Genomic DNA, 19,731 nt, shown 5'->3' with positions numbered 1-19,731 from the left:
GCAGGATTAGGACCTATGCTCAGAAAATAATAAGTCCAGAGTCTCTATTCTTTCCAGCATATAAAGAGATACGATATATATGTGACAGAGTATTTCAAATCTCTTAAAATATCAGCTTATCCTATGTTATTGTAGAATCGGTATCTATTTCTTCTTTTCGTATGTAATTTACCACCTCTGTGTGGTGAAACAGCTCAGCCTCATGGGAATGGTCACTACTGAGCGCTTTCTATAAAAAGATGACAGTGGAGAGAGGAAGAAGGATGAGAATGTGGAAAGAACAAAGTCTGTATTCTGTGTAGAAAGTGACAGATCCGCATATGTGTGTCTCATCTTGCCCCAAGAATGTGTACTGCGTAAAGAGGATTTAAATCGCATCTGGTAACACATAGCACAAAAACAGACATCAGCAACCTGCCACCACATGCTAAGGGCAAAAGACAAGAGGAAAAGTGCAGGTGCTAATGAGACCGAGATGGAGTCTGCACAATATGTGACTAGCCCTTCGTCAGCAGCATCCCCTGCTCATACAAAGTACTAATTTCCTGGCCTCTAGCATCTGTATGTTTTTGGGACATTTCCCTACAAAATCCTCTCCATCTTGCCTTTTAGTTTCCCACATTCAAATATGAAGCCCTCCTTCCTCTTCCGCTCATTTTTCCACCTTGTTTTTCATGACCGCTAGTTGGTCTCTGGGTTAAAAAAAAAAAAAGTCATTTTACACTATTGGTTGAATATCTGACAGACTTTTCCAATCAGGAGAATGCACCTGAAAAAAAGACGTATGTCTAAATTACAAATAAATGGTAATTAAGTGAGCTTTCAATTGGCTAAATGTGTAGAATTATTTCAAAAGATGATATTGTATGTATATGTACTATTTGGAAGGAAGGGTGGAATTGTCTTCATTTATTTTTTTATCTAATCCTTGTTTTCAAGGCAAGAAAATGAATGATTACCATTTCCAAAAGACAGGAGACTCTTAATCTGGCCCAGTTCTTCATGACAGGACAGGGTTTAAAAATATGGCATTCATTATGATTTCTTTGGCTGATCTAAGAACACAACGCAGTACATGGAAATTGAGTGCAGAGAGAGGCTGGGATCAAAGTCAAGCACAATATAAGAACAAAGGACCTGGAAAAGGAAGCAAGAATGTTTAGGCCTAACATGGAAAGAAGAGCTCAGTGCCACAAAGGAGAGATGAAATGGAGCGATGGAGTCAACAATACCACAAATGGAAGTTGTCATGGAAACCCTCGTTGGAAAGCAAGCAATTAGATTTTGGAAAATGACTGAAGCAAGTGTTGATGGCAAGAGAGAGGAGGGTAAGGATGAAGCCCTAGGATGAAGTCAGATAGTGAAGAGAAATGGAGTCATCATGCTGCCATGGTGCCAATGAAAGTAACACATCATCGTTACAAGACTGAGCATGACAGATCTGAAAGGCTGATCTGTCCAGCCAGGAGGTCTGTGAGTAAGTGTGTTAGAATCTGCCTTTTGTAGCATCACAGCACCCATGACTCATCCTGCAGAACAATGTGATAGGTGGGTGGAATCTCTTTTAAAACATTTCCAAGAGGAATAGGTAGAGTGTCCATATCTGACTTTTAGCAGACATCATTTCTCCACCCAAATATTAAGAGCAGAAGCAAGCAAAACAATTGCTGCTATAATTTTTTGTACTAAGTAGCCCCTTATGAATATGGACATGAGGATGTGCAGACATCCCAAAGATTGATTTCCCTGTCTTCTGGCTGAAACAGATCCTGAAATTATATGATTACATGGACTTGTAATATTGGCACTCGTACTGCATGGATTGGTTTTCCATAAATTACCTCTTAAAGAAGAGCCTGTAGGACTAAATGTACACATGAAGTTACAAAAATTTTCCAGAAAGGAAAATCAGAGAGAATGCCAGAGAAAAGAAAGAACTCTTTCAGCATCACAGAGAACTACAGAGGGCTGATGCAAAAGCAGAGTATATGTGTGCCTGATCCCTGCAGTACAGAATAAGAGGTTCTTCAGGGCAGCAAATACTCTCTTGGAAACAGTGAATGTGATGAAAAGGTAAAGCAGGTACCAGTTGTAGTATGTCACAAGAAAAGGGCAGGTGACTTCAGAAATAAGGTTCTGTCCTAAGTAGTTCTGACCAAGGTAAGGCTTTCATGTTAAATAACCTAACAACCACACATTATGACCTGAATGATTTCCTTTTGTTTGGACACAAATTGATAAGATAGTAAAATGCTATGCCTTTAAGGAATGCTATGTTATTAGCTTAATGCTTTTACATTAATAAGCTTAAAGGTGTGTGTGTGTGTGTGTGTATGTGTGTGTGTGTGTGTGTGTCTGCATGCACACGCTTGCATGTTAGGACTTCAAATGTAAACTGGTATTAAAAATCAAGAGACTAGGACAAAATTGTGTGTGTGTGTGTGTGTGCCTGCATGCACACGCTTGCATGTTAGGACTTCAAATGTAAACTGGTATTAAAAATCAAGAGACTAGGACAAAAAGGGATTAAGAAGAGCCCAGGGCAAACTTAGTAGCAAACTTAGTCCTGTGATCTGTCATCTGGCAAGATGGAGAGATAATGTTGCAAAATAAAAAAGAGGCTGGGGACGTAGTTCAGTGGCAGAGCACTTGTGGGTTCAATCCTCAGCATCCCCTCCTGCACAAAAGAATTCAATAATCAACCCACATTGATCGGAACTAAAAAGTGAATATAGAATGAGAGACATTTCCAGGCAGACGTGAATATCAAAGTTAGCTGATGGTGGCCCTCTGGCTCCAGGAGAGGTTACCCAGTTTATACAACTTCAAGGGGTGGAGTGATCAAGGAGGGAGAGTTAAGTTCCCTTGCATGACAAACCAACAAAATCTAGGAAAGATATCAGGGTCCGATCTAAGTGGTCTGAGATCTATCACAGAGGTTTAACTCTTGCAAAGGATTCAGAATCCAACTCAGGAATGGGAAGCACAAATGGAATGCTACAGATTTACAGAGACATGGATGGAACAAAAAGGCTGCATCTCTGCAAGCTCAAGGCTGAGGCTTGCCTTAAACCCGTTCTCAAATCACAGGTTACCTGACTTGGTGATACAGGAACAACTGAGGTACTTCCAGCAGAAAATGTGGAATGCGGGAACTCAAGGCTTATTAAACCTTGGAAGATTGGAGAAACAGAGATCTGGGAAAGCAGCTTTTAGAACTCAGGAAATCTTCCTTGCATCTGTGATTTATCAGTGGATACTTTTTAAAAAATAAAACAATCGAATTTAGGAAATCAGGATGTTGAAGGATTGCAGAAACAATCGATAACCTCAGGTGTGTCCAGCAGTTGAGGTCAGTTACAGGAGTCCTGAAGGCTGTGGTTACATTGCACCTAAGCAATTTGCAAAGCCTCCAACCTGCCCACTGCTCCTGCAAGAACTGCTGCAAGGCTGTCTGGTCTTCTGCCTCTCATTCCCACTTGAGATCTTTGTCACTGGCAGACTCTAAGCCGGGAGCTTCTGGTAAAGCTACTAGAAAATACAGTTTCCAGATCTGGAAGCTCCTGTGATTCAGGAAGAACACAGAAAGGAAGAAAGAAAACATTTGGCATAAGGACTAAGTGAAACAAAACAAAACAAAACACCAGTAATGCCCTAATTTGAGGTAGAAACGTGATTCCAAAACGATTCCCTGGCATGGGCTGAATTGAAATAGAAATTTCGTGAGATGAGAAGAATATGGAAAACAAAGCCCAAGAGTTAGCTTCCTTGGATCAGCAGAGTGATTTGAAGGTGCTTAGGTAGCTGAAGACTGGATGAACTCATTAGGAAAGACAAACCAGGAAGGGGGAGTCTAATGTTATGATCTCTGAGAACAACATTTTCCGCTGTATGTTTTAGAACTTTCACTGGGGAATGGAGCATAAACATAAGGTAGGAACCACAGTTAACTAGAAGGAAAGCAAACTAGCAGAACGATTTTACCATAACTTCAACTGATAGTTATTGAAAGTGTTCAATGAATAAAACATTCTTTTAGAGTAGGTAAAAATTAAAATAGCCTCAATGCGGGCTATTTCAGTGTTAGAACTAGAAAGAAAAGGGTGAAAATGTGAAAGGAAGTTGAAACAGACACTGATAGGCCTTGACAACTAGATGGATAGCAGGCAGAGGGAAAGGCCAAAGAGGATTCTCCGATTTGTGGCCTGGGTATCCATGTGAATGGTACTTCTGGTTGAGATATGGTGCATAGAATGAAAACCGAACTCAAGCAGCTTCCGTTTAGGCATATTTAATGTGGAACTCATTAGGAGACCTACCTGTAGTAGTCCAACGATAGGGAGGTTGGTCAGGTTGTTTTTTTCCCAATCCTGCTAGATGTACAAGATAGTTCTTACCCACAAATGGAAGTAACAGAACACATGTGATTTAGAAAAGACTTAGAAAAGCCATCCATCTAAAAAATAGTATTCTGAATCTTGTTCCCTAGTCAGTTTGATGTCTGAAATCCAACTATTAGTATGTCACAGTTACCCCAAAGCCTTTAGACTTTTGTACAGTGCACCTTCCAACAGAGCAGGGTATCGGGCCTCCCTGTTCAGCCTGAGGACCATCCCAAGCATTTAGTTGTTTCTGTACTCAGCGTGCAGTGTGTGGCTATGAAGAATGAAAACTGGAAGAACCTTTGCGTCCCCTGTTGAGTGGTGATGGCCAGAGGGCCGTTTCCTGGGTTAGGAGAACCTTCCTGTGACTTGAGTCTTCTGTCTTCATCGACTCCCTTATTATTTTATAATTTTGGTTTATTTCTTTATGAATAACTTGATTATCGAGACCTTCTCAAATCCTAAGCCCATTTCTTCAATCAAAATGAGAGGAACTTATTGGATAAAGTCATGAGTCCATTAAGACTGAATGGTGTATCTCCATTAGACTATGATTTGCATCGTAAAGCAGATTAATAAAAATGGAAGCACTCTGTTGGAGAGGAAACATATAAAAGCATCTCAAAGGGCCATTTGAATGAACACAAAAATAACACTGTTCCAAGGTACTGACTGAGAAAAAAGCAGGCCTGAGACCTGCATCCAGTTAAGTGGTGTGACTAATAGCTCTCAGTTTTTGGTAGACATCTGAAGTCAGAGAACATTCAGAGCTATAGACAAACACTTAAATTAGGCCTCTTGGTGGAGCAAGGGCTCCCACCACGATGGAGAGCCCTACAGAGTGTATGAGGTCATTCTTAGTATGTTGGTAGATAAAGCTCCTGAGAGCCCTTCCCAGCTGAAAACATGGGTTTACAAATGGTTCCAAATGGATGAAAATATTTCACATTTCAATTTGTCTCAAAGAATTCAAGAAAAAAAATCATTTATCAAGAACCACATCCTATAGTCCATAGAATTCTGAGTTTTTTCAAATCATCAAAGAGTGGGTGAGGAAAAGAAATCACAAAGCAGTGATTTCTAGAGTTCTCTTCAAATCTAGGATAGGGTGGGACCTAAAACCTCCCCAGCCTCCTAATAAAACCGACACTGCTTTTATTCACTTCATTTCTTTAAACATCAAGACCTTTGGCCACAAAAGTTTGGAAACCACTGGCTTAACAGGTTGGTATGCCTGATGGAATGAAATATCAGATGGAGACAATATACATGAAAGGACATGAAAGCAACCAGCAGTCATCTGCCCCAAAGACAGTATTGCTGCGATGGTGTGCTCAAGCCAGCTTAAACCAGCTCAGAAGAACCAACTGTGCCTCCCATTTAGTTCAGTGACCTCATATTGGGAGTTTGAAAGTGACTACAGTGGAAATATTTACACCTTTGAAATTGGCAAATGCCACAAATTGGGATTTTTCTTTTTTATTCTTTGCTTTTCTTTCTTTATGTCTTTTTTTTTTTTTTTTTTTTGTTCCCCTTGGTCCTCTATGTTGGGATTTTTTTTTTTTTTTTTTTTTTTTTTTTTTTTTTTTTTTTTTTTTTTTTTTTTTTTTTTGGTCCACATGAAAGCCTGTTATCAAATACTTGTAAGCAAACCACTGGAACTTAATCTAAAGATAATTTTGCCAATAAAACAGCCAAAGTCCTCAGAAGATCTGACCAATGGCCTTCTGCAGACTCAAATTAGGGTCAGAGGAATCTAGAAAGAAAGAAGTTCTGGAAAACACAGCTTTGTTACGCAGTCATAGAAATGACCACAGATGAGTCTGGAGAGTTGTTATACAGAGGTCTGAGGAGTAGGTGTTACTCTTTGTTTTTTTGTCGTTGTTTTGAGACAAAGTCTCACCGTGCAGTCCAGATGGCCTTGAACTCGTGGGAATCCTCCTGCCTCAGCCTCCCTAGTGCCAGGATTATAGATATGTGCCACGCTTGGCCAAGAAGTCAGTTTTGAGACAACCAGGAAGTTGGGTCCTGCACATGTTCATGTAGGGTGGTGATGATGAAGCCGCGCAGTACTTTCTGAAGTGCTATTTTAGGGACGAGATCAAATCACGGCTGAGGTTTGCTTTAAAATACTCCAGGGTGGGGGTCGGTGAGCAGCAAACAAGAGCCTGGGATTCATTACAGTAATCTGTTACTGTTTGTGTTTAAAGCCACATTTATAAAGTTAAAACAAAAAATTCTGGAAACCAGGAGTACAATAAAAACGAGAAAAACAAGATTACAAAACACCAAATCTATGTTTACATCCACATATAACAACATAACTTTAAGATGAAACATATCACAAATAAAATAAGTAAGTGTCTACTGTTTGACAAGTAACAATTAAAATAAATCAAGCTGGAGTGAAATAGATACATAAAAATTAAATGAATCATACCTCTATTAAATGTACTGTTGTCTCAAAGGAAAAAATACAAACAGTAGTATTCCCATAGTTAATACTGATGGACAAAAACATATTTTGGAGTACAAAGGCCTGTTTAAAATTTGTTTTTATACATTCAGAAATGTAGTCAGAGAGGAGCTATGAATGTCCCAAAATTTCAGCATAACACAAAATTGATTTGTTTTCACATAGATTTGGTGAATTTTTAGAAAAAAAAAGTCTTAAATTTCAGCCTGCCATTATCACATTCCACTTTTTCTAAGATGTGCATTTGTGCCACAGCGAGCTTTCTGGAATGGGTGTTTCTCATTCTGCGGAGACCTTTCTCCTCTGAGCAGGGACCTTAAGTAAGGGGCGGAGGTGGGGAAGCCAAGAAAGCTGGGATTTAGGAAGCCGAGGAATTCGGACAGAAGAAAACTGGGCTTCAAGAATGCATTCCTTAGTCCCCCAGACTTTCCCAGAGCAAAGGCCAACAAACCCCAGGTCGGGTAACTGAGGCACAGGGCAGAAGTTCTCTGGATGGACAGTGCCTGCCTTGATGTCTGAGGCTTCCACTCTGCTAAGGCCAAGACCAGGAAATCTCTTCTGCTCCCTGCCTGGGTTTTAGGAGTCCTCAGATGAGTCTCGCTTTTCACACCAAAGTGGCTTCCAGCAGGAAGGAGAAAGAGAAGAATAAGAAGGCCCTGGAGGATAAAGGGAAGAAAGTTTCATTCCACTTGGTGGGAGAAGATTTGTTTGGAGAAGCCTGCGGACAGCCCTGCCTTGGCTTGAAAAGCCCTCTCTAAGCCCTTCTAAGCCACATGTGTTTAAGATGTAGGGCATCAGCTCAGGGGATCGGTACACAGCACCATGAAGCCAGGGAGCGCATTTCTTATTGTAACCAGCTGCCTGACAACGGTGTGTCATTGTCACAGGGCAGCCAAGCATGAGAGCGCGGGTGACAGTGCTTGTTCGTCTCAATCCTGCAGCCCCAACTCAAAAGAAGCGTCTTCCTGCGGAAGGCTGAGGGGAAGGGACATCTTGTAGAGGGTGGCGCCCTCGGCTGATGGCTTCATCTGGAAGAGGAAATTTGCTTCCTCAGGAAACAATGACTTAGTTACAGATTTAGAAAACGATTTGGAGTCCAGGAGGGCACGTTTAAGACAAAATATTGGAAATAGTGAGCAAGGCGTATAAAGGGTACAGGGCCCAATCAGAACAGCTGCTGGGCTCAGGGCTGGGGTGGGCTGCTTTGACCAGCCTGGACTGTGGGATCCCCCGGCCTAGGGCCCTGCAGCTGGTACTTCGGTGGCTGGGAGGCAGGAGGACACTCTGGGAAAAGCACCAGTCAAGTAATGCTGTGATTTTTTAGAAAGTTTTGGTTTTTAGGGCAATACAAGTAGATATTAATAAAGAAAACATAAAAAGCCATTCTACAACACAACACAATTTTTCATAACAAAAATAATTGGAAAATAACAATGATAAATGCACGGTGTATTATGATTTTAAAAGAATATATTTTCATTTGATAATATCTGTTTGTTTCCTAATAATACTGTACCTTTTTTGCATTAAACATCTGAATTATTAACAAACTCTGTCAACCAGTAGAGCCTTGCCTGTGCTTCTTGGCCCTGGAAACTGGACCATGCAGGGCAGCCTAGTCAAAGGGAAGGTCACACCCACTTCCGGCCCAGTTTGTGCTGTTGGTAATCAGGTGTGTGAACTCTGTGAGCTTTGGGTTTAACAAAAGGAGTCTAGGGTTGAAATTTCTCAAATTCATGTGAGATTTCCAGTAGGCTCTTTACTTTCACTTCTCTCTTTATCCTTTCTACTTTTCAAGAGTGCCCTTTGATGTCACTCTGATGACGTCTGTTTATTATCTTCCAAACCTGCTACGACAAGACACGAGCACCTTTAGTCACAATACCGATTCACACTCAACGCTCTATGTTTAGCAACTCTCCACAAAGGATCTGAGTCTGCATTTAGCCCCAAACAGCTACAAGTACCGGAGGAGCAGCAGCATCCCTTCTAAAGCCTTTTTAGGAAGTGTTGCTCAGGGGTGGCACGACATGCCAGGAGCCACAGGTGCAGACAGCCACGGCAGGACAGGGAGCCAGGGTGGTAACCGAGGGGAGAGAGCCAGGTGCACACCTTAGAGCCAGTCCCCCTGCTCGAGATGGGTTGTAAGGAAACACTGTAGCATGTTTATCTGTCTTCCCAGCCCTGTTTAGTGAAAAATGATTGCTCTTTGCTTCTTGTTACCATGCTCAAATGATACTATGGCAACCAGGCTACATAAAAGGGGAAGAGGGGGGGCAGATGCTGCTTAGCAACTTGAAGATTTTTAAAAGGCAAGTACTCATTTTAACAGCAACAGTTTTTAAAATGCCAGTTTTGAGGAGAAAAAAAAAAGAGACGAATATTAAAGAAAGCAAGCGAGAGAAGGACAGAGTAGGAGGGAGGGAGGAAAGAAGGGAGAGAGAGAGAGAGAGAGAGAGAGAGAGAGATCTGCATGGCACTTTTTCAGAACTTTCCTGGGAATCTGGGGTCTTTCTCCTCTGGTGGAAAAATCGAGCCTCACAGGATTGACTGATGTCCCCAAGGCTAGGCTAACATGCAGCTGTCTTGATCCCAAATCCTATATTGTTCTTATGGCACCACATTTTAGAAAATCGTCACCTGGAAATCTGAGAGAGGGAAAAGAAACAAACAGATGAAACTGTCAACAAGGTGAGGAAAGATAAACAGCTGTTTGTCAGGCAGAAGCACAAGGAGCCAGGCTTGGTAGGGCACGCCTGTAATCCCAGCATTCGGGAGGCTGAGGCGGGAGGATCACCTCGAGTTAGAAGCCAGCCTGAGGTACACACTGAGTTCAAGGCTACCCTGGACTATATAGTGAAACCCTGTCTCAAAAACAAGACAAAAGCCAAAAGCCAAACCAAAACAAAAACACAACAAGAAGAGTAAAAATACAATTGAAAGTGTTTCAAATCGATAGGTGTTCTATATATAAATCATTCATTAGTTCATTTTATGGCAAAAAAGGTGGTGAGCAGTGTGAAGTCCGGCACCCCTTGCTTGAACTAGAGGTGGCCTGTTTGTTTCTGGAATACTTGGTGTTTGGGGGCTTCCTGGGCACTGGAAGGATCCAGTGTAGAGCGAGAGGCGAAGAAGGTAAGAGGGGAAAGGAAGGGAAAAAGTCTCAGGTTGATTTAGGAAGAAGCTGTCTGAGTGAGAAAAACAGGCCCCGGTCATTGCGACCAAGGCTGTGTAAGGCAGAGATGGCCCAGGTCCCAGTCCTCATTCCTCAGCAAGGGCTGTGTTTCCCGGCTTCTCTGCACCCCAGCCCCCTCCTCAAACAGCACGCCAGTGGCTTTAAAAACAACTCCAACGTGGAGCGATCCAGGGTGGAGCCTCGCCATGCCCAACCATAGACAGCAGGACAATAAGAAGAAAGCCTGCAGCGTCAGCCTAAGGACCCTTCTCTGCGGCAAAACTTGCTAGAACAGGTTGCTGCCCATTCTGCACTGTTCCCCATTAACTCAGTACTCAAGAGTAGTCACCCAAACCAGACAGCCGCCCTGGTCCAAGCAGGTGGAGGTCTTGTCTGTAAGGCAGGGAGACGGAGCTGCGCCGGGCCTAGAGTTTCCTGCCTTTCGCTTATCTTTTTCCCTGCCACCGTGGAGGGTTACCATGCGGCAGGCACCGAGTGGGCCTCCTCCTGGGCCGCTTTCCTGCTGTCTTGCTTTCTCTGAGCAGCTTAGAGAGGACCCCGCAGGGCCCAGGCTTCAGGCTGTGTGGTCCCCGCGCTGCCCTCCCCCTTCCTCCCTGATTAATAACAGGGTGTTGATGAGACAAGAGCTGCTTTGGGCTCCAGCGGTCACAACCGAGTTACTGGAGCGCTCATCTCATTGTTTCCGCTGGCTGCTAATTGCGAGGATGCAGGGAGAAGCAGTAAACAGACAGCCTTCCCCAGGCCCTGCTGTTAACCCGAAGGGCCCAGGGTGTTTTTGAGGTCCCTATCAACCAGACACAGCTAGCGAGGGCTCGGAAGAGCCAAGGTTCTGAAGGATGGGGTGGAGGAGACTGGTCTTAGTCCTAACCCAGAGGCTATGGAACAGTGAACTTCTGGGTCCCAGTCCTTATTTTGCCCTCGGCGCTCTTTTCTGTCTTTTCCATTACCCCATCTCCATCCCGATTACAGGCTCCCCAAGACACAGGCTTCCTCAGTTATCTCCGATTTCCTTCCTCGCTCCCCACGTGTCACTCATTTTGCAGTGTGTGGCCACTGCCTGCATCCCGGCACCTGCTGACGTTTCTCCAGCGTGCGAACACTTTCACGTCGTTATCTCACAAGTGGAGAAAAACAGTCCTGGCTGGAGGAGGACTTAGAGACCCCGCTCCACAATCGGAGAGGAGTCCTGGAGCCCAGTCCTTCCCTCTGATAAACGAGGAAGGAGGCAGCCAGGTTTGGATCAGGGCCAACCCCGAGCCCCCTGTGCTTTACCTGATGTGGAAGCCTTCTCGCCCTGCTCATATGAACGACACCTGATTCAGTGCAAAGCCAGATAGAGCCACTCACTCTTCCAAATAGTGACCTTCAGATATTTGGAGACAGTCCCTGGGTGACCTTCAGGGCCCCTTCCCACTCTTTGCAGCCTGCAGAACCCTTCCGGGGCCTGGGAAACTGCAGGTTAGGATCGGCCAGGACTAGGGTAGGGTTTTTCCCTGTCCCACCACCTCCCAAATTAGGTGCTCACTGGAGGATAAAAAGTTGCGTATAGTCTTTCAAATTACAAGGCTTTCCCGTGTCCTTTGTAGTTTCCTGTCCTCCAGAGCTAATAAGCATGCTTAATTCACATCAAACATTTAATAATCATATTGAACCCGTTTGGACAGAAGGAGCCCCCCCCATCTAAGCCCCAGTTCTGCTTTAAAAAGGGTCTAATTAACACCGTCATCAACTGGGAATTGGGAATTATCGGGAAAACCTTAGGCTGCAGAAGGAATCACCTGTAACAACGACCACAAGGTGCCCAGCGTGGAGCTGTTCAAAAAATTACTGGTCCCTCCAGATGGAACCAAAAGAAAGAAAGAATGAAAAGCAGGCACGTATCAGTTGCCGAAGCAGTGTTCTCACTTAAACGAGACAGGGAAAATGCTTGCAAGGAAAGAAATACGCTGCAAAAGCCAGCCGGCTCTTTCCCTAAGGGGCCCTAATGGCTCTCAGCTCGCGCAGGGCGGCGGAGCGGGCGACGAGCTCTGCTGCCCCCTGCCGGACGGAACGCCAGGCCCGCGCCAGCCTGTCTGCTCCCAGACCGCGTCCCCCACGCAGCAGGTTACGCAACGCCAGAAGGCAACGAATCAGGTAACCAGCTTCGACCAAGGAAATCACTGCCTTCACGACGCTTCGGTTACACCTGAGGTGAGAGGCGGGGAAGGCAAGAAGATAGCACGGCCTGCCGGCTGAGCCACGAGAATGGCTTTAGTCTGCGCAGGGACCAGAGAAAGTAAGGGATGCCTGTCCTGTTTCCAGGGTGAGAAACCTGAAGTTTAGGGGACACTGGTCAGCGACCTTTGAACTGACTTCAGACTCCGGGTTTCTAAACCTGGTTCTGCCACCCCAGAGCTGCAGAAACTGGACCCAAGGTGGCCCAGGCGTGTTGTGACTGAGTGCTGTTCATTTGTAGATGGTTGAGGTGAGCTACGTTTTCGTTTTGTTTTGATTTTTTGCCGGTGTGTAGGAATAGCCAAGGCCCGCGGTGGGATTCAGTGCATCTTAACAAGCAGAGATCCTGGTGTTCGACCCTCACGTTCACCATCCAGCCCTGGCTCTCATCTCCTCTGAAGTTACATAAAGGCTGTGTTGTCCGAATTAACCTTCAAATTTTAAAATTCTGACCACTGGTACGGTGAGGTAATCACTAGCCTTTCTTGACAAGATGCACGGGTGAATGTTTCACAGAAAGGAATAGTTTAAACCAAGCATATTCATCCTGTGCTCAGCAGGGTCCAGGAAAGTTTTGTGTCTCCAGGGTAAATCCAGGGTTTGCCAGAGAAGTAGCTGGTTTTAGACGAGCTTGCTCTCAGTCTGAGCGAGCCCTCCAGGAGTTTCTGTTTGGTTATTTTCTGATATGAAGGGTGAACGTTTCACTCTTGTCTAGTCTGTATATTGGTTTGGGACATTCTTCGATTTCGTTAAAATCTTCAGGCCACATAATATTTTAAGGATTTTCCTCCATGGTACTATAAGGGATCTCTCCCTTTCAGACAATTTAATGGGAAATTTCAAAATTCCAGAATCCACAAAATGAATGCACCTTGGAGTTTCTGAGAGCTCATTTTTGTGGATGATGACCGAGGGTATTTGTCCAAACAAGCACAGGTGTCTGGAAATGGTGAATAGATGAGTGTCTTTTCCCAGTCTGGATGTACCTTTCATACACTGGCAGGAATCCATGAGGAAAGCTGAGTCAGCACAGAGAATCAGAGCAGCTAGCAGAAAGTTAGGACTCAGCCTGCGAATCATATGCACCAGTTAAAAAAAAAAAAAAAAGGCAAGTCTGGTGCCCAAAATACACCAGAACCTTTTCCAGGGCCCTCCCTCTGGATGAGCAGGACACCTGGAGAGCTTCTAAGGTCTCACGAAAAGGTCGCACTTCAAGTTACCTAGGAAGGGCCCGAAGAACGAGTACCCCGGAGGTGACAATCAAATGCAATTGGACCTCCTTGGTCAGAGGCAGCTGAGTTACAGTCACAGTCACAGACCCTGCCTGGCAGGGTTTCCAGACTTACAGCACAGGCCAGGCATAATTGAATGTGAGAGTGATAAACAGCCATGGGCCACTGATTCTCTGATGCTGTGCGGACAAGGGTTCCCAGCTGTTCTGGAAACAGTTAAGATACTGCAAGGCCCAGCTGCATACCCCAGACGTGGTCATCTCGGCCTGGAGAGAACTCCTCTATTTCCTTCAGAAGTAACCACTTCTTTTACTTTTTCTCGGTCAGCTATTTTCCCTATCAGTGTGGAGCTCCTGTGATTTATCTTTTATTTCTTTCTTCCCATTCTGGGAAGTGAGGAAACTATACAGAAATCAGGTTTGTGGCCTACACTCAGCAATCCTTTCAGCTGAGGAATGTGCTTAGGGCAGGAGGGGGCTTCAGAAAGTCCTAAGATGAACTTGGCCCACGCGCTAGAAACATATTTATAGCTCACAGCTTTGTGGGTGGAGCAGAGAGGAGAAAGATGACACAGAAATATTATAGCATAGCAAGAAAATTTTGCTCATTTTTAAGGTAAAGCACAGGATTTCAAGTTACGTTTAAAATTTTAAAACTATGTTTACATTTTTACATTTTTGTTCAAATTTTAAAAAAGATTTCTTGTTTGTTTCTGGTTGCTTCCAGCTGTATATGGACCCTTAACCTTTTGGACCCAACATATGAAAAATCTAAATTTAGATATTTCATCCCATTTAATTTTTTGCCTTGGAAATCTGATTACTTGGACATACGATTACTACTATTGTGACTACTTCTACTAGTGCTGGTTACTATGATTATCATTACCACTATTACTAATTATCTAGTACTAGTAATCTAGTGATACCAATAAACCAGTAAAAGTAATAGTGATACTGATAATCACTGAACATAATAAGAAACAAGAATGGAGGTCAAGTCCACCAACATAATAGCCATTGGTGTTTGCAAGATGTCCAAACCCACCTGCTGTCTGCCACCCTCTGTGTGACCTGCTAGGTGAATGGACCAGTGGCCCAGGGTGAGGTCCGGCTAACCTGTCATTTTCCCTCTCCCTCCCCCATCGCCTTAGAAATTGAAGAGAACAGTGTCAAACCTGTGCTCTATCTGTAGCACACCTGGGCCAAGATCTGAGTTGGCCTTTTTACAGCAGTAAACAATTTCGTTTTTCATTTACAAAACCAGAAAACTCCTTTTTGGACTGATTACTGTTGTGAAGGAGCTTTTACCATCAGGGTCTGAGTGTCACAGCGAAGATGCAGAACTCTGCTTTTATCCCCTTCAGGGTTCTACGATGCTGCTTGCTAGTGTACTGTGGTTGACTGGAAAAGGCTGTCACTTGTTCATTTAACAAGTGTGCATTGACTTCCGGTCACGTGGTGTGCACTCTGCAGGCATCTCAGCTATCGTGATGCCCACTCCCCTCCATGTTCCCTCTACCATGGAGCTTTGCGTCTGGAGCAGGAAACAGGAAACAGAAGGATACATAAGAAAGTGCAGTGCCACTCAGCAGAGGAGACTACAATATGCAGGGCATGAGAGCAAATCCCAGGTCAGGCTTGGGAACTGGAGAGGGCCTCCCCACAAAGTGAAGTATCCAAGCTCACTGGACAGACACACTGGTGAGATGACGGAGAGAAGACTGCAGGCCAAGGCAGCAAGCACTAGAAAGCTCTGGGTGAAGCTGGCTGTGGAGTATGAAGAAGAGAAGGGAAAGGGTCATGAGGTACAGTAAGAAAAGGACTGAGGCAGGGTGAAGGGACCGTCTATTCTCACCCACAATAAGCCCTTTAGAACCATTCCTGGGCCGGGGATTTAGCTCAGCGTTTCGGTGGCCTGCCTTGCAAGCGCAAGGACCCGAGTTCAATCCCCGGTACCAAAAAAAAAGAACCATTCCTAAGTTTATATTAATGAGATGTCTGTGGCCCAACCCCTAGAGAACTTCCAGATAAGATGTGCCCACCGAAAGAACCATCCCTGTGATCATAGGTTAGGAACTTTCAGCCTGACCTCTTGGGAGGGGAGAAGGCAGAGAACTGAGCCTCACCAATAGCCAGAGATTTAATCAGCTGTGCTTAGGTTGTGAAACTTCCACGGAATCCTCCTGAGATGTCAGGGAGGTCCAAGCTCTGTTCCGGGAGGGCACGGAAGCTCTGTGGGCCTTCCCCATACCTTGCTCTGTGAGTTTCCTTCATTTGGCTTTTCCTGAGATGGGTGTATCCTTTCAAAATGAACTGGTAAAAATAGGTGAAGTGTTTCCCCGAGCTTTTTGTGAGCCTTTCTCATTAACTATGGAGCACAGGACAGAGTTGGGGGAATCTGGGACTTTGTAGCTGTCCATCCATGATGGTGGCCTGGGCTTGCTGTTGGCATGGGAAGTGGGGCAGGCAACCCCATGGGACTGAGTCCTGCACCTCAGAATGGTTCTGTGCTAACTCCAGGTAGTCAGGGTCAGAATTGAATTGGATTGTAGGACACCCAGGTGGTATCTGGAGAGTGGGAAAGTTGATTTATGTGAAGAAAACCCCCACACATTTCGTGTCAGAAATGCTGTGAATGAAAACAGTTGAGAGGTTGGAACTTGAATCTACATTCTCAGGGATGTCTCAGCCCAGAGGAGCCAGGCCACCGCACGATGAGTTGGCTTTCCTTGTTTTTATCTGGGTAGGTCAGGCCCAGCCCTCCACTGTCACTGTAACATGTGAGCTGGTTGTGTTGCGCCCATATCACAGATACACACTGGAAGTGTGAGACTGTGTGAATAAACACAAGGCTTCTGGTAGCTGGGCTAATGTCAACATTTTTTTCCTAGACTGAGACTTACAGCTGGGGCTCTGGTCTCCCTGCCCTCATTCAGACCAGACCATGAGATGGGAAGGGCGTCTTAGCTTAGCTGAAAATATGCCTCAGAGCAAGCAAAGCGCAAAGCCAGGGCTACATTGCTTTGCGCTCTGCTTTCAGAAATGCACTATGACCTCACATGATCTCAACAGTTTTCATCACTCTGTGTGTGTGTGTGTGTGTGTGTGTGTGTGTGTCTCCTTTAGTGTTAGGCAGTACTGGGATAAAGAGAGCAAACAACCCGAATCAGAGCAGACCTAGATACACGGGTTCCCTGTGTGGATGGAGACTGTCACCTACAAGATACTGCCGGGGCCATCATCCGATTTCCATCTCACCGCCATCTTTTCCGTCTTAAATGCTGGGTCCCCCCTTTCTCATTTCCATGAATGGTTTTTGGGGACATCCTTTGAGCCAAATCCTATGTTGAGAGCTGGGGTAACCACTGCTAGTGTGGAGCCGAGTGGTGCAGCTGTGGTGGAAAAGAGACTGGAGGATTCTCAGGAGGTTAGACATAAAATGACCCTCAGATCTCAAGGTTCTCTTAGAAGTGAAAATGTATGCCCACATGAAAGCTTGTACGTGAATATTCATAGCAGCATTATTCATAACAGTCAAAAAGTGGAAAGAAACTCGACTGTCCACGAATGGATGCGTGGCTAAACCAAGCGCTGTGTAATGATGCCACGAAGATATTATTCAGCAATACAGAGGGTGACTCTGATTCATGCTGCACCATGGGTAAACTTTGCAAATATGTTGAGTGAAAGAAGCAAGTCACAAAACACCCTACAATTCCACCATATAAAATGTCCAGAAGTGGCAAAGTTCTGGAGGGTGGGTGGGGAAAGTGGGGGTGATGCTGAGGAGCTGAGAGGTTTCTTTTTGGAGTAAGGAAAGACATAAAATTGATTGTGGTGATGATTGCACAATTATGTTTGTATCCTTGTAGCCACTAAATTGTAACCTTAAACGGCTGAAAAGATTAAGAACATTTTAAAAAAATGTTTGGGGGATTAAAAAAAAAGAGCAGAGGGCTGAGGATTTAGCTCAGTGGTGCCGATGCCTGCCTCTCAAGTGCAAAGACCTGAGTTCGATCTCTGGTAACCCCCAAAAAATAAAATAAAATAAAAATAAAAAAGAGTAGAGCTCGTACTCTACTCAGAGATTTCTGTAGCAGTTCTCACCAGAATCCCCAGTGTGTCGCTGTTTGTTGTGTTGATTTCAGAGTAGATCACTAGAATCTATTTAACAGTGCAGACACATATGCTTTCTGAAAAATGAATATTTGTGTTTATATAGTATGTCTGTTTCCACATGTGACTCTGATGCATAGATATGTTGGCTTCTACATGCTTTTAGAAGGTCTTGTAAGAATGGCAATCTTTATTTTCTTTCTCGATTTTATACCCCTGTGCCTTCGCCATGGCTGGTGGTCCGCGTAGCCTACTGCATTTTCTCTTCACTAGGCTTCTCTTCTTAGTTTTGCAAGCCGATTCTGAGGTAGTAGAACTGAGAGTGCTTCTTGGGAGGAAGAAAGAAAGCCAGTGGATGAACAATGCCTTGGAATCTTGTGCAGGCCTCCACAGCCACAACAGCTTGGATTAAAATTTGGAAGTGAAATTGTGTGTGTGTGCACGTGCGTGCATGTGTGCATGTGTAAGTATAGAACACGGCCTAATACCTGTAGGGAAAGTCCTAGGACATTGACTAAACCTGTTCGTCCTATGCTATGTAAATCCATCTTAAACTTAGGCTTGGATACTGGCAAAAGTTTAAATGCAGCTTGAAAGTTGGATGATATTTTCTTATGCGTAGAGTAGAAAAAAGAGAAGAAAGGATCAAAAAGAAATGAAGACATAAGGTAAAAGTATCAGTTTCATTGTACCTCCATTTAAAAATCTGTGAGGAAACCACAGGATAAGGCAGATAGGAGAAAAATTGAAAGAGACTTGTATCTGCAGTGGGCCAAAAGAAGAAGACAGTTGTAGGTGTCAACAAAAGGAGAGGCTATCATTGAGAGAAAAGGGAGGGGAATTTGGGCCTGGACTGAATTGTTTTGTGGGAAAATGCATATTATTAAAATTGGCATTGGGAGTAGAAATACTAAACAGTGGGATTATCTTGAAAGTTCTTCAAAACATCTAAGTATTACCACTTGTGACAATTCTCCTTAACCATGAGTTTGGCTGGATGAAGAGGCTTCTGGAGAAGTGGCCAGGTCACAGAGACTGTATACTCACCAGTGGATAGATCCACTTATGTCCACGGCTGACCATACTGTGGGGAGGTAGGGCTGGGTGGAGGAGGTGGTCCCTGAGGGCATAGCGTAGCAAGCTGTGTCTGTCGCTGATACTCTCGCCCTGTGCCCTGTTTTTTGATTGCCGTAAAGTAGGCTGCTTTGTTCCACCATCTTCTTCTGGCGTGACATACCTGCCTTGGAATAAGCTACCCATGGACAGAAATCTCTGCGATTGTCAGTCAGATACCATGCATGCGTATCGGGCATGCTGCGCTAGCAAAAGGAGAGGTGGCTAATACACCTCGCAAACAGTTTCTGGACTAATTTTTAGAAAGTAAATTCTTTCAAATACTGAAGGATGTAATTCCTACTCTTCATAAATATTCTTACAGTGTAGAAAAAAAGTAGACCAATTTAAATTGATTCAATTCATTTTTTAAAGTTATAATAATTCCATTAATAAATTATAAAATATCTCCCTCTCTTTTCCTCTCTTCCCTATCTTCTTTCTCTCACACAAATAAAACTATTATAGGAAATTAGCTGATAGCTCAAAATTTCCTGACAGTTCTACCAAAAGTAATAGAATACTAAGTTTTTAAAAGGAGGTAAAATAGTAATTTTCTGTGACCCCAAAAACATCATTACAATTTAAGATTAAAAAAGCTTTATGCTATAGTATATTTAAAGTATATAAGAAAAATGTATCTAAATTACTAAAATAAAACATGGATGGCTTTCTAGAATACATAGGTGAGATAGTAAATGAATACAAAATAAGTTTATAAAAATGCATTTTACATATATCACCAAGAATGTAAAAATATAAGGAATAAAGTTATTCATGTTAACCACATTGTAAACTATGTAGGACTTTTTATCACATTAGCTGTATGAAGACTTACATGGATATGAGCTCAGATTTGAATTCAGAAAGGTGCTGTAGTTCTGGTTGGGAAGACAATATTGTACAGACTTGAAGACTTTTAATAAAATCCAAGGATTTTATTTTGTAATTTGCCAAAATGGTATGAACATATAGTAAAAATAGCAAAAAAAAAAAAAAA

General features: G+C 43.7%; 1 long non-coding RNA gene across 1 annotated transcript in view; it reads left to right on the top strand.

The window, feature by feature from the left end:
• The first annotated feature begins 12,163 nt into the window (after positions 1 to 12,163).
• LOC117285116 overlaps positions 12,164 to 19,731 on the top strand; it is a 58,949-nt gene continuing 51,381 nt past the window's right edge. The window contains exon 1 of the long non-coding RNA XR_004516089.1: positions 12,164 to 12,244. This is a non-coding gene — a long non-coding RNA (uncharacterized LOC117285116). The remainder of the gene's footprint in view (positions 12,245 to 19,731) is intronic.

This window comes from Fukomys damarensis, unplaced genomic scaffold, assembly GCF_012274545.1.
Source record: "Fukomys damarensis isolate Sample0158 unplaced genomic scaffold, DMR_v1.0_HiC HiC_scaffold_6, whole genome shotgun sequence".
NCBI lineage: Eukaryota > Metazoa > Chordata > Mammalia > Rodentia > Bathyergidae > Fukomys > Fukomys damarensis.
Note: the sequence above shows the minus strand (reverse complement) of the source record. Positions and strands in the feature narration are given on the sequence as shown.